This window comes from Schistocerca americana, chromosome 1, assembly GCF_021461395.2.
Source record: "Schistocerca americana isolate TAMUIC-IGC-003095 chromosome 1, iqSchAmer2.1, whole genome shotgun sequence".
In the NCBI taxonomy this organism is placed as follows: Eukaryota; Metazoa; Arthropoda; class Insecta; order Orthoptera; family Acrididae; genus Schistocerca; species Schistocerca americana.
The window spans coordinates 143,953,756-143,969,965 of NC_060119.1; positions in this window are offsets into that span (position 1 = coordinate 143,953,756).

The window sequence follows — 16,210 nt, forward strand, 5'->3', positions numbered from 1 at the left end:
TAGACAATCATGGTTATATACTCCAGTGGACAATTATTCACAAAATAAACAAGGAAGGAAGATTAGGGTTTAACGTCCCGTCAACATCAAAGCCATTACAGCTGGAGCACAAGTTCGCATTGTTCCAGGGATGGGGAAGGAAACTGGCCATTCATTTTCAAAGGAACCATCCTTTCATTTGCCTGGAGCAATATGAGAAAATCACAGAAAAATTAATCTGGATGGCCAGAGACAGATTTGAATTGTCGTCCTAAATGCGTGTCCAGTGTGCTAACTACTACAACACTTCACTCAGTTATAAGAAAGAGTATAGTAATAAGGAATATACTGCAAATAATTATACATCAAGGCTATTTTACGATTTTTCCATCGAGAGCCTGTATAGGTACATAAAGGAAAAGCCCTGACATGCTATGATAAAAGTTATTATCAATGACAATAAACACTAGCGTGGCCACTGTAAGCGGCGGGAAAGAGATATTTAGCTATGCCGGAAAGCGAAAAACAAATGATGGAGACTTTTTTCAATTTCTTGTTTTTACAATTATTAGGGAGACTCTGTCGTTTGTTCTCGTGGCGAGAAGACGTATTTCTTGTTATACGGTATGTTGTCTGAATAATAATTTTATGAAAATATGAAGTCTGAGAGCTCGTTTTTGTGCAAAATCACGAAAGTTTTCTTTTCTTCCGTGCATTATCCCAACGTCATTTCACTGTAGCTGTCTGCATCAGAAGAGTAAGTCCGATTACGAATCAATATTCTACACACAGTGAAGAATGAGAACTAATTATGGCAGAAGCAGAATCATTTAATGAACTTGTGAAAATCTCAACAACAAAACGAATACAGTTAAAAGTGAAGGACATTGCAGTCAGTTAAAAATCTATAAGGAATCAAAATGATAAAAAGTGCGAAAAAATCAATTTGTTTAATTAATTATATTATATTTTATTAAATATAAATTTCCACAACTGACGACCTGGTGTCAGGACATTGAGAAAGCCATGAAACCAGTTGTGTAAATTATTCAAAATTATTTATGAGATTGTATGAAATTTTTTTGGATGTACTAATTATTTTCAAATTCTCATGTGCAACATCACAATTGGGACCAAAATAACCAGAACCAGAAATTATTGTGGATAAAGTAACCAATTCAGAAGGGAATCAAAAATGAAACAGGAATTCACGGAAAATTTTGGAAACACACTGTTCGTTTCATCGCAGCAAAGGTAGGACCGCTACGCAACCCCTTGCTTAGCTATGTTTGGTAGCATTTCCCGCGTAGTAATTAGACATCCTTTTCCGTAATTTCCCTTCCAAAATGTATAGTAGTGAATTTTTCAGTAATTTTACGTAATGATTAGACAGAAAAAAGTTTGAAGTTTTTGTGTCATAACATTTCGTTCGTCATAAAAGTAGCCAATTAACGCTTGACGACACGTAAATCGTATGTTTAAATTTACAAAAATAATGTATTTCAAGTTTCTGTTTTCCAAAATTAATTTTTGACATTCAATCAAAATGGCATAAAAATCAGTTTCCATTATTGTTGACAATGGAAAAAACGAAATTAGCCGAGATGGCGTACAATTGCAAGACAGAACATCTGAAATACCAGCGCCATGTCTTCCACGCTTAGACGTGTTAAGTAGTTCAGAGATGAACATAACCGAAGAGACAATTGCTAGTGAGCTTTCACAGAGCTCTAACTTTGATGATAAGTTGATGACATTCGATGAAACTGCATCATGTATGTCAGTGAGCAACATTCTGCTCGCACAGGAAAACATAGAGAGCGCACATGACATAATTTTTGACGACACTTTACCGTCACCCATCACATGTTCATTTACAAAGTACAGTTGTTAAAACCAATGTACATTAGATAGCAATCAAAATAGCGCACTTGCCGCGATTCTTGAAAACCTTGACAGCTTGAGCACCGAAATAAAAAATACAAACACCAAGTTGCAAGCAGACATAAAAAATACAAACACCAATTTGCGAACAGACATAAATACAAAATTTGACAGCCTGTCACAAACCCTTACCATAATCACACAAGACATAAACAACATAAAACAAGAGCAACTGGATACAATCACACAACAGATCAGTGATTTGACAAAGAATTTTCGCTAGGAAATGAATGTAAAATTTAGAGACATGGGAAAACAGCTTAATCAAGATGTACTTTCCGAAGTAAACAATGACATTACGGAAATAAAACAGAAATTAGACGCTCTTAACGAGCAGAATGATACAGTAGAGCAACAAATAAAAGCGATTGAAGACACACACACAAACTTGGATGCTACACAAACTCAGTTAACTTCCACAGTAAAGAACATCTCTACTGTAGTGAACAAACTCCATAAGGATTACGAAAATATACCAATAGCTATTGATGACCTCACTTTAAAAGTAGCATCACTTGATATCGAATCAGTCTGTGCCAAAAAGGAAAGAGACAAAATTGATGAAAAATTATCTGATGTAATTTCAAAAGCAGGTACTTTGGGCAAAACCAGTACCATAGCGGAAAAGGTAGTGAAGGAATGTAGATTAATTAATGATGTAGTTGAAAAAGTTATTCAGCAAAAGGAAAATGATATTATCGACAAACTGAACTCCAATTTGCTAGGTACAGAGCACAGGATATGCAACTACTTAAGTGAAAGTGATACAGAGACATAAGTTGTACATATAAACAAAGCCACAGCAAACCAAAGTAATGTATGCACATAGATCATTGAAAAGCCTACAAGCAATGCCAGTAGTAATGACAGAACGCAGAGAGTAAGTTTACAGAGCATAACACCAGAACCAGTACCTATGAGAAATGTAAATAATTATGACAGCTATGTAAACATAGGACAAAATGCAAACTGCTTGTCCACTATATTTGCTGAAGAAGGTCTTTAAAAGATACTGTCAATTCCCAATGTTTTCGAGTGAAGGTAAGAAGATGAATCCTGTTGTATTTATTAGTGCTTTTCGACATGCGTTTCCTAGAAATTGGACGGAAGCACAAAGATCTGGTTTGGCAAGGCGATGTACTTTTGTGGGCGACCGAAGTAGCTGGTCGTTGTACCACATATTTACAATCTGAAAGGGCATTTCTTGACCAATACTGGTCAGAAGCCGTACAGGAGAGACTTGGGCGAGAGGTTTTTAACCCCGCCCCTTTTAATAGGAAATATGGTCGCTTGCGAGGGTATCTTGAGAAGTATCTCAATAAAACACGTTACTGGACAAATCTTATTTCTCATGTTGATGTTTTAAAAATTTTAAAAAGTCGTCTGCCATCACACATTCGTGAGAAATTAATTACTACGCAGGGACACAACACAGAATATTTTTTTCTATCCATTTTAGATTCAATCGATCTAATATATGAAGAGAAAGTAATAACAAATAGGGCGTCATACAGCCAAACACCACAACAACATAAATAGAATGGTCAATACAAAAAGTCAGACGCGAATATACAGTAAGGCTGGTACGCGCAACCGCAAGGATACATTAACCGTGGTCATGGATACAGGAATAGAAATGGCAGGAACAAGAGATTTAAACAAAACTTTACGCATAACAGGAATGATTACCATCCACAAGCTAATTTCAATCCCTCCTCTCAAAACTATGCACGTGTAAATAAAAACAGTCAACTGTTTGAAAGGTCGGCTCGAGGCAACAACAATACCATGCCGCACGCCGTACCGCAGCCAAATTTAGCCCAGCAAAATCACAATACGCCAACAATTCACTACAGCCATAGGAACACACGAGAAAGCATGTCGCAAACTGGAAATGATACACACTGGGGAAACAACCACACTGACTGAAATTGTCCGGTGTACCGAAGTAGATCAGACTACACCACAGGAAAACCTGGTCGTAGTTGAGCCCCATGCGATAGACCTTATAAGTGATGGAGGCAAATCAGATTTTCAAACATGTTTCGTACAATTCTATAACTGTCTGAACACGATTCAGAAATTCGAACATTGTTGATGCAAAGTAATACAAAAAAATCAAACTACAAAAAATTTTGTAAACAGATGGGAATGATACAACACCAAGACAACAGGTGGAAAAAGGTAATAAAAAATTTCAACCAGAATACAAACCATAAGGTAAGTAAATGGTATCAGTTACACAAAGGCGTTTTGTTTCACCGGGAGCACGAAGGTTTTAACCATTGGTGTGTATGCCTTCCAGAGGAATATATACACGAATTTATCAAACATACACACACGAAGTATGGGGCACAACGGAGTAACAAAATGTACAGACAAGATTTCCAAACTTTGCTACTTTCCTAATTTACGAGGACGTGTTTCGCAAATATTAAAAAAGTGTGCTATTTGCCAAAGAACAAAACCATCCAATATGTCAAAGTGTACAGAACTACATCCCATACTAACCAAAGCTCCACTGGGAATGGTTTCTCTGGATATCGCACGGCCATATCCCAGAGCAAAAGGTGGTGTCTAATACATAACAGCTCTTTATGATATTTTTACAAAATATTTTATGCTATCAAAACCTCTACAGCCAGTAGCATCATAAAGAGAATTGAAGATGATTATTTACGACGAGTAGGGAAACCCAAAGTAATATTAACATACAATGCAGCCTACATCTTGGGAAGTTTTTTCCACCCAGAAGCAAGTCCCGTTGAGAGGGGGTTAACGAATTCAATGGATTTATAAGAACATACACTCATAATAAGCATTCACGATGGACTGAATACATGACTCCATTTATGCAAATAGCAAACAATATCCCCCACTCTTCCACAGGTTTCACTCCCAATGAACTTACGTTTAACACAAAGCAAACTGACGAATGGGAATCACCCATATCTAAATTACCTACTAAAGAGTTAGCTTTACAGGATAAAATCAAGCAGGCGGTAATTACGCTATAGAGAATAGAAGTTAAAACGAGTTACACATTTTTTTGAAGGGCATCGAGTCCTCTTGAGAACACATCCCAACTCGACAAAGGTCGGTAAGCTAAATAATAAATGGCAATTACTTTACTCAGGGCCCTATATTATTGCAAAAATACCTTATCCTGGAACTTATAGGTTGGTCTATGAAAGAACGGGGAGAGGCAAAGGTCTCCACCCTTACAAAGACTTCAAGGTTTTTCACGAGTAGTGACACAGTATCACAGCAGTTTTTTTGTCATAAAATATAAGAAATGTCATAGTTTTTATTATTATTATTATTATTATGATTATTCCCCTTTAGGAGAGCGATTGAACTGGAATTCATAATTTCATCTCTGGGCGTTTTTCGTCTTTGCTCCACAAAAGCTCTTCGTCCTCTCAGAACGTTTCTTTGTCGGCCGGTGTGGCCGTGCGGTTCTAGGCGCTTCAGTCTGGAACCGCGTGGCCGCTAAGGTCGCAGGTTCGAATCCTGCGTCGGGCATGGATGTGTGTGATGTCCTTAGGTTAGTTGGGTTTAAGTAGTTCTAAGTTCTAGGGGACTGATGACCACAGATGTTAAGTCCCATATTGCTCAGAGCCATTTGAACCAATGTTTCTTCTTCCGTTCTTCTGTCCATTTATTTTACCAGGTGAGCGCGATGTTATTTCCTCAGTTCCACATTTGCGATCTTATTACTGCACTCAGTGCAGTCTTCGAGATTTTTATGTTGATCTGCTGCAGATCCCTCTGGACCTCTCTCCGCCATTCTATGCCGCATTTACTTTTTGTTATAATATTGAAAAGTTTTCTTGCTGTTCTTGGGGTCTTCCATCCTGTAGAGATGTGTATAAAATAGTCTTATAAGTAAATGTCATAGTTTTATAAGTAAAAATTTTTGTTATGTGTATTTTTAAATTAAACGTCTATAAACTCAAATAATTTTATTGTTTTGTAAGCAAAGACAAACATTTGACTAGAAGGAACAGTAAAAACACAGCTTCACACGAAGCGAAATGCAAACTGGAGCTGCGTACGAGTCAGCTGTGCGCGCTCAAAAATAATAACACGTAACAACTATATTTACTTTAAGGGAATGAAAGAACATAATATTACATTTGTATCAACATGCGAAATTGCATCAGTACTAAGTAAGATACATACAATGCAACTAGAATTAAAAGAAATCATTACAACGAAACATGCCGGACTTGTTAGCTAACAAAAAGATAAGATGCCGTAGGAAATGTCAAAGTAAATTTCTTTGCAGGGTAAATAAATAAAAGTAATACAAATGCATGTAAATAAATAAAAGTAATACAAATGCATGTAAATAAATATATTAACAAATAAGAATGAACTATGAAAAACGTCTGCGAACGAATGTGATGACCGAGTATATGCGTGGCCTATGAGCTACCAAACTCAATTAGTTTTTAAGTTAGTTATAAGTTTTTTATATCGCAGCGACCAGTTCGTCGACACGGCGCAGAAGAAGAGATTTACGATGGATGTTATAGGTACCGAATGAAAAAAACGGGCTGCACCTTAAAGAAATGATTTACACTACTGGCCGTTAAAACTGCTACACTAAGAAGAAATGCAGATGATAAACGGTATTCATTGGACAAATATATTATACTAGAACTGACATGTGATTACATTTTCACGCAATTTGGGTGCATAGATCCTGAGAAATCGGTACCCAGAACAACCACCTCTGGCCGTAATAACGGCCTTGATACGCCTGGGCATTGAGTCAAACAGAGCTTGAATGGCGTGCGCAGGTACAGCTGCCCATGCAGCTTCAACACGATACCACAGTTCATCAAGAGTAGCGACTGGCGTATTGTGATGAGCCAGTTGCTCGGCCACCATTGACCAGACAATTGGTGAGAGATCTGGAGAATGTGCTGGCCAGGGCAGCAGTCGAACATTTTCTGTATCCAGAAAGGCCCATACAGGACCTGCAACATGCAGTCGTGCATTATACTGCTGAAATGTAGGGTTTCGCAGGGATCGAATGAAGGGTAGAGCCACGGGTCGTAACACATCTGAAAGGCAACATCCACTGTTCAAACTGCCGTCAATGCGAACAAGAGGTGACCGAGATGTGTAACCAATGGCACCCCATACCATCACGCCGGGTGACACGCCAGTATGGCGATGACGAGTACACGCTTCCAAAGTGCGTTCACCGTGATGTCGCCAAACACGGATGCGACCATCACAATGCTGTAAACAGAACCTGGATTCATCCGAAAAAATGACGTTTTGCCATTCGTGCACCCAGGTTTGTCGTTGGGTACACCATCAAAGGCGCTCCTGTCTGTGATGCAGCGTCAAGGGTAACGCAGCCACAGTATTCGAGTTGATAGTCTATGCTGCTGCAAACGTCGTCGAACTGTTCGTGCAGATGGTTGTTGTCCTGCAAACGTCCCCATCTGTTGACTGAAGGATCGAGACGTGGCTGCACGATCCATTACAGCCATGCGGATAAGATGCCTGTCATCTCGACTGTGAGTGATACGAGGCCGTTGGGATGCAGCACGGCGTTCCGTATTACCCTCCTGAACCTACCAATTCCATATTCTGCTAACAGTCATTGCATTCCAACCAATGCGAGCAGCAATGTTGCGATACAATAAACCGCAATCGCGATAGGCAATTTGTTTAATTAATCGTTTTTTTTAATATAAATTTGCAGAAACCCTCTCATGTGGCAACCCTGGAGTAAGATATGAATCTGGACTGATAGAAGTTCAGACTGAAAATGAAAATATGATACAAAAAAATGAAGAAGTTCTAAATAGGATTTTAGTACACTTTTGTCACCAAATACACACTCAGACATTGACTGTGCAGCAAAGAATTTCGGTTCAATGATTAGCAGAGAAAAACTAACGTATTAAGAAGAATCAAACATTTAAAAGAGAAGAAACATATTTTTGAAGAATATTTTCTTTGTGACTGTGTTACTCAAGACTGACGAATAGTTCACTATTTCTTTACGAATTACTGACAGCAGACTACATGATTACATATACTATGTGATCAAAAATATCACGTCACCTGGCTGAAAATGACTTACTAGCTCATGGTGTCCTCCACTGGTAATGTTTGAGTTCAATATGGTGTTGGTCCACCCTTAGCCTTGATGACAGCTTCTACTCTCCCAGGCAAACGTTGTCAGGTGCTGGAAGATTTCTTGGGGAATGGCAGCCCATTCTTCATGGAGTGCAACGCTGAGAAGAGGTATCGATGTCGTTCGGTGAGGCCTGACATGAAGTCGGGGTTCCAAAACATACCAAAGGTGTTCTGTAGGATTCAGGTCAGGACTCTGTGCAGGACAGTCCATTACAGGGATGTTATTGTTGTGTAACCACTCCGCCACAGGCCGTGCATTATGAACAGGTCTTCGATCATGTTGAAAGATGTGATGGCCATCCTGAAATTGCTCTTCAGCAGTGGGAAACAAGAAGGTGCTTAAAACATGAATGTAGGCCTGTGCTGTGATAGTGCCACAAAATACAACAACGGCTGCAAGCCCCCTCCAAGAAAAATACGACCACACCATAACACCAATGCCTCCGAATTTTACTGTTGGCACTACACACGCTGGTAGATAATGTTCACCGGGCATTCACCATACCAACACCCTGCCATCAGATCATCACATTGTGTACTGTGTTTCGTCACTCCACACATTTTTCTACTGTTCAGTTGTACAATGTTTATGCTACTTACACCAAGTGAGGCATTGTTTGGCATTTACTGTAATGATGTGTGGCTCATGAGCAGCCACTCGGCCATGAAATCCAACTTTTCTCACCTCCCATCAAATAGTCATAATACTTGGAGTGGATCCTGATGCAGTTTGGAATTCCTGTGTGATGGTCTGGATAGATGTCTGCCTATTACACATTATGACCTTCTTCAACAGACGGCGATCTCTGTCAGTCAACAGAAGAGGTCGGCCTGTAGATGCTTCACTATCACATTAGAAACAATGGACCTAGGGATATTTAGGAGTGTGGAAATCTCGCATACAGACATGTGACACAAGTGACACCCAATCACCCATCCATGTTCGAAGTCCGCGAGTTCTGCGGAGTGCCCCATTCTGCTCTCTCACCAGTCTAATGGTTACTGAGGTCACTGATATGGAGTACGTTACAATAAATGGCAGCACAATGCACCTAATATGAAATATGTATGTGTTTGGGGGTGTCCGGATACTTTTGGTCACATAGTATATACATACTGTCATACATTGAACAGGGCTAGGCAATAGTATGAAATAAAATTAACTACAGGCGTTGCTACAACTTAGAGTGAAAAATACAAATAGAGATTGAACTTTAAGTAACATCTGAAGAAGTTTAATGACATTTATATTGAAACACTGTGAATATGTTGTGTGTTTTACGTGTATTCGATTTTTACTCTTGGGAGAAACAACATAATTCTCTTGGTGAGAATAATCAACAAGCTGTTGTCAAGAAAATCAAGAAAAGGATAAATACACAAGCCATTAAATGTGATACAACAACATGTGACAGCAATATCAAATGACAAGAAGCATTTCAACACAGTGAAGAAAGACAAAATTTTTCTAAAGCAAAATTCAACCAAAATTAGCAGCATTTCAAAAGTAATAATAGAAGAACTGCAAGCACTTGGACTTTATTGGGTGTAAGCTCTGCCTACGACAAGTCCAGCTAAGAAATGAATTGACAGAGTACACAGTAGCAATCCTCTAACAGTGACTAGCAGCCTCGAAATTTGCAAGAAGCTGTTGCTACATGCTGCAGCAAGGCGGCACAGTAGACAAACAACCAAAAGTACTACAAAACAAATGGACAATGCTCACGACACACAGCAACAGCAGATAGGGGTGCAATCAGTGCTTCACGACAGACTTCCCATGGGATCCACTGTGTTAAAAACCGGTGGGTGTTGTCCCTTCACTGTGCAATATACTTTGAAGTGATTTCTCAATTGCAATTAATTTTGTCAGTTAAGAGAGAGAAGTGGTTTTGTGAATATCCATTTACAAAGTCAATTTTTCAAACACTCTTCAATTGAGAAAGAAAATTAGTCAAGGAAATTTATTTCAGTGCCAAAAGATACAAACCAAATAACTACATAATTTATTATTAGTTAGTTCCAAATGGGGGTGCCCAGCCATTTAGCTCACCTGGGCCACATTTGAGGAAGTGAGTATTTTTGGGGCACACATAATATACTCAAGACATAGTGAGAGAGGTAGAGAAATTTGTACTTTGGTTTAGAGGCCAATTTTGTTTTACCCTTTAAGGGGAGAGCACCAATGTGGTGTATATTAATGTAGTTAGAATGTGCTCAGATAGAGTCCTCTAGAAATGGTAATAATAATATTTCGGTTTGTATATACTTATATACTTTTATATATAAAAACAAAGATGAGGTGACTTACCGAACAAAAGCGCTGGCAGGTCGATAGACACACAAACAAACACAAACACACACACAAAATTTTTTTATTTTTATTTTTATTTTTATTTTTATTTTTGGGAGGTTAGCTTAACTCAGTGTAAGAAGTCAAGCTAACTGATTACCCTGACTTAGCTAAATGACTTAAGATTAAGCAAGTGGTGCCATCAGTTAATGAACATTATTTGTGGCTAGTCTATATATTGGATGGAATGCTCAAGTAGCTTCTGAATGAGACATTCTGTCTTAGCACCAAAAGGTGAAATTTACATTTACTTTTGGGAAGTATAATAACAGGAAGTATATACATGAAATGGATACATACTATGTTGGAAGGTCAGTAGGCTACGTTGTTATAATAACTGAAAGATTGTTATAGATGAGATATTACAGGTAGGTCAAGTAGAATCTAGTTACATTTAGTATCTACATATATTTTAAAACAAGTAATTTCAATACATAGACATAATTTTCATATTAACAGAACTGATTCAATTACAAAACTGTTTTTACTGATGCCTTTATGGTCAATCAACTTGAAAAGAAACAAAGAAAAGATGATACAAAAAATGTTTATATGTACCTCATTTAATTTGAAGGAAGAGGAAGGGGATTTGCGTATAATGTGCCATCAATATCGATGCCATTAGAGATGAAGCATAAGCTTGGATTAGGGAAGTATGGAGAAGGAAAGTGATTGTGCACTTTCGAAGAAACCATCCCAGCATTTGTCTTAAGTGATTTCGGAAATCATGGAAAACCTAAATCAGGGTGGCCAAACTTGGGTTTGAACCATTGTCCTCCTGAATGTGAATCCAGTGTGGTAACCACTGTGCTATTCAGCTCGGTATGTAATTTGAACTTGTAGTTTTTAAGAAGTAAAGCAAAGCAAACTGGTTTGAATGTTTTAAGTAGAAGGGTATTTGATTAATGAAAAATGAATCTAAATATGAACTATGTTCCAATATAATGAAAAATTCCTATTAAAATATTTAATGTCTGAATTAGATTACTTAAGAAATAGTAACACATTTATATGGGTTGACAAGGGTGAGGGTACTGAACTTTTGCAGAGCTAAATTCACGATATTTTCCCCTCAAGAGTTAGAGGTGCAAAGTTTTCTGTGCCCTCATCATCTATAAATGTAAATGTGTTGTTTATTGGTGTTTTTTGTACATGCTTCAAATAACACACAGGTTTGCATTTTTGTGTATGACATTATGTGTTAGTTTAAACCTCGCGTATCATGGAAATTCCAACACTGCATGGACTGCTGAAAGAAAAGCTTGGAAGAGGTGATATTGAATGAAGAACACTTGTCAGCAATATATATCTAAATTGTTCTGCAAAATATTTGCAAATTATTTTAGTGTAAACCTGATTACTTGACTGCATGCACCTCTGCCTGCTGCCTGACTCTTCTACCTACAAGCCCAAAAGTATAGCATAGATTCTGACACCTCCTGCATTCCCTACACCCATGCCAAAATATTTCCCCTAAATACATAGCACTGCTCACCCCAACAAACTCTCACACCCCCACCCTACACCTACTTACCAAGATCCATAAATGTTACCATTCCAGTTGCCTCATTGTACCTTGTCCCTGTCCTCTCACATATGAATATCTGATCTTGTTTACCCAATGACCACAGCCTAATTTCCAATATCAAAGACATAAACTGGTTCATCACCATCTCTATTCATACCAACCCATTTACATCCTGATTTCCTACTAGTGACTGTTGATGCCACCTCTCCAAACACCAATGCATCCCCATGTCCACAGGGTTACTGCTATCTCAGCACTACCTCTCCCATTGCTTACCAACAGTAAACTCATCAGCTTATTCCTTATGCACCTGAAAAACTGCATCCTTATGCATAACTCTTTTCATCTTTGAGGGGGCTACATAAACAAATACACAACATGGCCATGAGCAACTACGTGGCACCCTCATGTACTAACTTGTTTATGGGTCATCTACAAGAAGCCTATCTAGCCATTCAAAATTTGAAACCCCTTGTCTGGGTCAGGTTCACTGATGATATTTCAATGGCCTCATTCCTTCACAACACCATAATGTGATCTCCCATCCAGTTCACCTGATCCTCTTCAACCCAGCATGCCTCAGGATACTGACTTTCACATTTCTTGTGGCTCCATACAAACATCTGACCATATCAATCCCAAGGCCACAGTAACTGCATTTTGATACTATCCCATACACACTAAAAAATATCTCCCATATGATCTGCCCATCCGTGTATGCAAATCTGAAGTTTGAAATGTTGCGAAGTGGAATTACTCTATTTTCTACAATTCTACTCCTTAGATAACTTTTTCTTGTTTCTTATAATATAGTGGTGCTTACCATATCAGATTTACAGAAAATATTGAAATCTGTGTTTAGGTAATATTTTATTAAGGCTTGTCATCTAGTAATTTATCTAAGCTAAGCTGATTCAAAAGGTACATTTAGTATTACATGAATTCTTTTCTTTGAAGAGAAATCAGTACCATAATTTACTATATCCACAGGCCATGTGGCAGTAAAAATGTTGTGAGCTAATAACTGTTTAGAAAAAGACATAGATCATTCTAAATCTCTAATTTTCCTCTTTACAACAAGAAATATATTTTTTCTAACTATCAAATTAGTCACAACTAATGTTTTGATTCACATGAAAATACTTTTATCATCTGAACATTTAAGCTTGTTTAATTCCCAGATTTGATGTCATACTTTTGTTGCCCTAATTTTTCTAACCCACAATGCACATTTTGATATTCAAATAAGGCGCTGACTAAGAAATTAAAATCAGGAAAATAGAGGTTCTGAGAACTAGTGTCAGTCAAATAGTACGTCGAACTTTGTTACTTTTACAATTGTCTAACACACAGTGAAACAAAATTATTATTTTGTTCAGTGGAATAACATAACTAATAAATTTAATCTTTGTATGATTATTCAGTAAAATTTAATTGCTGATTCCACTAATTATTCTTACATGTGTCTATATAAACACCACCACCAGACCGAGTCTGCAGGTAACGTTTACTTAAAGGACATCCTGTAATGCTGTGACCTTTAAATTACCCATCTCTGGTTAAAACCTCTCCTTCCACAATGACCTCTATCTGTTCAAATTCTGCCAGTCCAATAGCCCTCACGAACCTAGTCCTGCAAAACATATAAATCACATCCATACCACCTAGCAATAACTTCTATCCTTCCATAAAATTCTCCTGCTTCGCAGTTCCAAATTTCTGCATCTCATCTCTCAAACTGAAACACTTGTACTCCAGGAGCTAGAGCAGCAAGCACAACAGCATCTCACAAAACTAGCCAACTTGTTAACACCATACTCCCACCTCGGACTACCACTATCCACCACCACTACAAAAGCCTTCATCAAATCTTTCTCACATCCCCTAATGGTACATGCATGCTGCAGCCTTGTTTCTGGCACATCACACCTCAGTGCATACTGGGAGCCTTGTTACATTTACACTGCAGTCTCCCAGCTCATCAGGAGTAATTGCCCTGCAGCTACTCACATAGCTAACAGACTCAAACATGGCACTGCTGGAAGTGATCTGGAAACAACCAATCATGGCTTGAATTTCAGGACATACGACAGTGGAATACAGCACGGAAGACAAACCAACTGGATATCATAATGTGGTGAGAATAATTGTGAGCAGTGATGGTGCAAGTTAAATGGGCTGATAACACTCACTGTGCTTGTTTCATCACTGCCGGGCCATGCTGGCAAGCAGTGAGGTGGCTGCATAAATGCACCATTATGTCTACGTCTACATCTGTTCCATGCAAACCATTGAGGGCTCATGGCAGAGGCTACATCACATTGTACCAGTTATTGGGGTTTTTTTCCGTTCCATTTACATATGGAGTGTGGGAAGAATGACTGATTGACTGTCTCTGTGCATGCAGTAATTATTCTAATCTTTTTCTCATTATACCTATAAGAGCGATACATAGGGGATTGTAGTATATTCCTACAATCATCATCTAAAACCAATTCTTGCAACTGTGTTAATGGACTTTCTCGGGATAGTTTACATCTATATTCAAAAGTCTTCCAGATCAGTTTCTCAGTATCTCTGTGACACTCTCCCACCAATCAAACAAACCTGTGAACATTTGTGCTGCCCTTCTCTGTAAATGTGCAATATCCCCTGTTAGTCCTATTTGGTATGGGTCCTACACACTTTAGCAATATTCTACAACAAATCACACAAGTGATTTGCAAGCAGTTTCCTTTGTAGACTTTATAACACAAACTTTAGCAAAGAAAACTTGCTAACATTTAGTGAGGGGCTAAAAGAGCAAACATGGCGTTTTAATCACTGTAACTCATGCGATGAAAACTTTGAGAAAATCCTAAATAGTTTTCTTGGTGTTTTTAATGAAACATTTCCACCTAGACTCCGCAGCAATCAAATAACAAATAAATTAAAGTGGATTACCCAGGAGATAAAAATTTCCAGTGTAAGGAAAAGGCAACTGCACAGAGAACTAAGATATAGTAAAGATGTTTATTTAATTAAATATGTTATACTCTATAAAACCATATTTAAAAAAGTTGTCAAGGCAACAAAACAACTGGCAAATAACAGGCTAATTTTAAATCATAAAAATAAGACAAAGGCTGTGTGGTTAGTCATTAAAGCTGAATTAGGTATTAAGGCCTCTAACCAAGAAATTTCAAAAACTGACATTGTAGGAAATACTATTCTCTAAGTCCAAGAACTTTAATGAATTCTTCGTAAATGTAGCAAAGTCTGATGTAGATGTAACAGATTACCACAACAAAGTAAATCCCTTTGGCCTAGGTGAAAACCCTGAAAACTGTATAAAATTCTTAAAAGTTTCTGTGGAGGATGTAGAAAATGCTATTCCAACATTAAGAAACAAAAAATCTGCAGGTTGGGATGGAATACCCACCAAAATTATTAAAGTGGTACACAAAAGAATTGCAAACCCACTAGCTCAAATAATAAATAAATGTTTTGAAGAGGGCTGTTTCCCATAGGTACTGAAATATGTTGAAGTCAAACCACTCTTCAAGGACTGATCAAGAGAGATCATGGGTAATTATTGCCTAATCTTGATTCTCCCAGATCTATCTAAAATATTTAAAAAAACTTGCTGTTGAACAAATCCAAAACTTCAGTGCAAAATATTCTGTTTTTCTAAACAATCAGTTTGGTTTTCAGCAGGGGGAAAATGCCACAGATGCAATAAAGAGTTTCATTGAGAAAATAAGTACATCATTAGACAAGAAAAATAAGATGGCAGGAATTTTCTGCTACCTCACAGAGGCGTTTGATTCTCTAAACCATGCTTACAAATGTGAAAAGCATGGCATTATTGGCAGTGCCCCACAATGGCTTAAATCCTACTTATCAGACAGAAAAAGCAAAGAGTTAGCATCTCTTCAAATGGCGCATATTATTTTTCTGACTCGAAAAAAAAAAAAAAAAAAAAAAAATCTCAGGCAATTCCACAAGGCTCCTTATTAGGCCCAGTCCTATTTCTCTTCTTGTTAATGATTACCATCAAATATCAGCTCCCCATCAGTTCTGTTCACAGATGATACTTCTGTCTTAGTAGAAGATCAGGATTCAGAAAAAATTCCCATATCTGTGATCAGTACCCCAGTACCATAGAAACTTGGTTTCAGCCAAAGGTTGAATCTAAACATATCTAAGACTCACATGATGCAGTTCAAAACCAAACAGTCAAAATGTGACCAGATAAT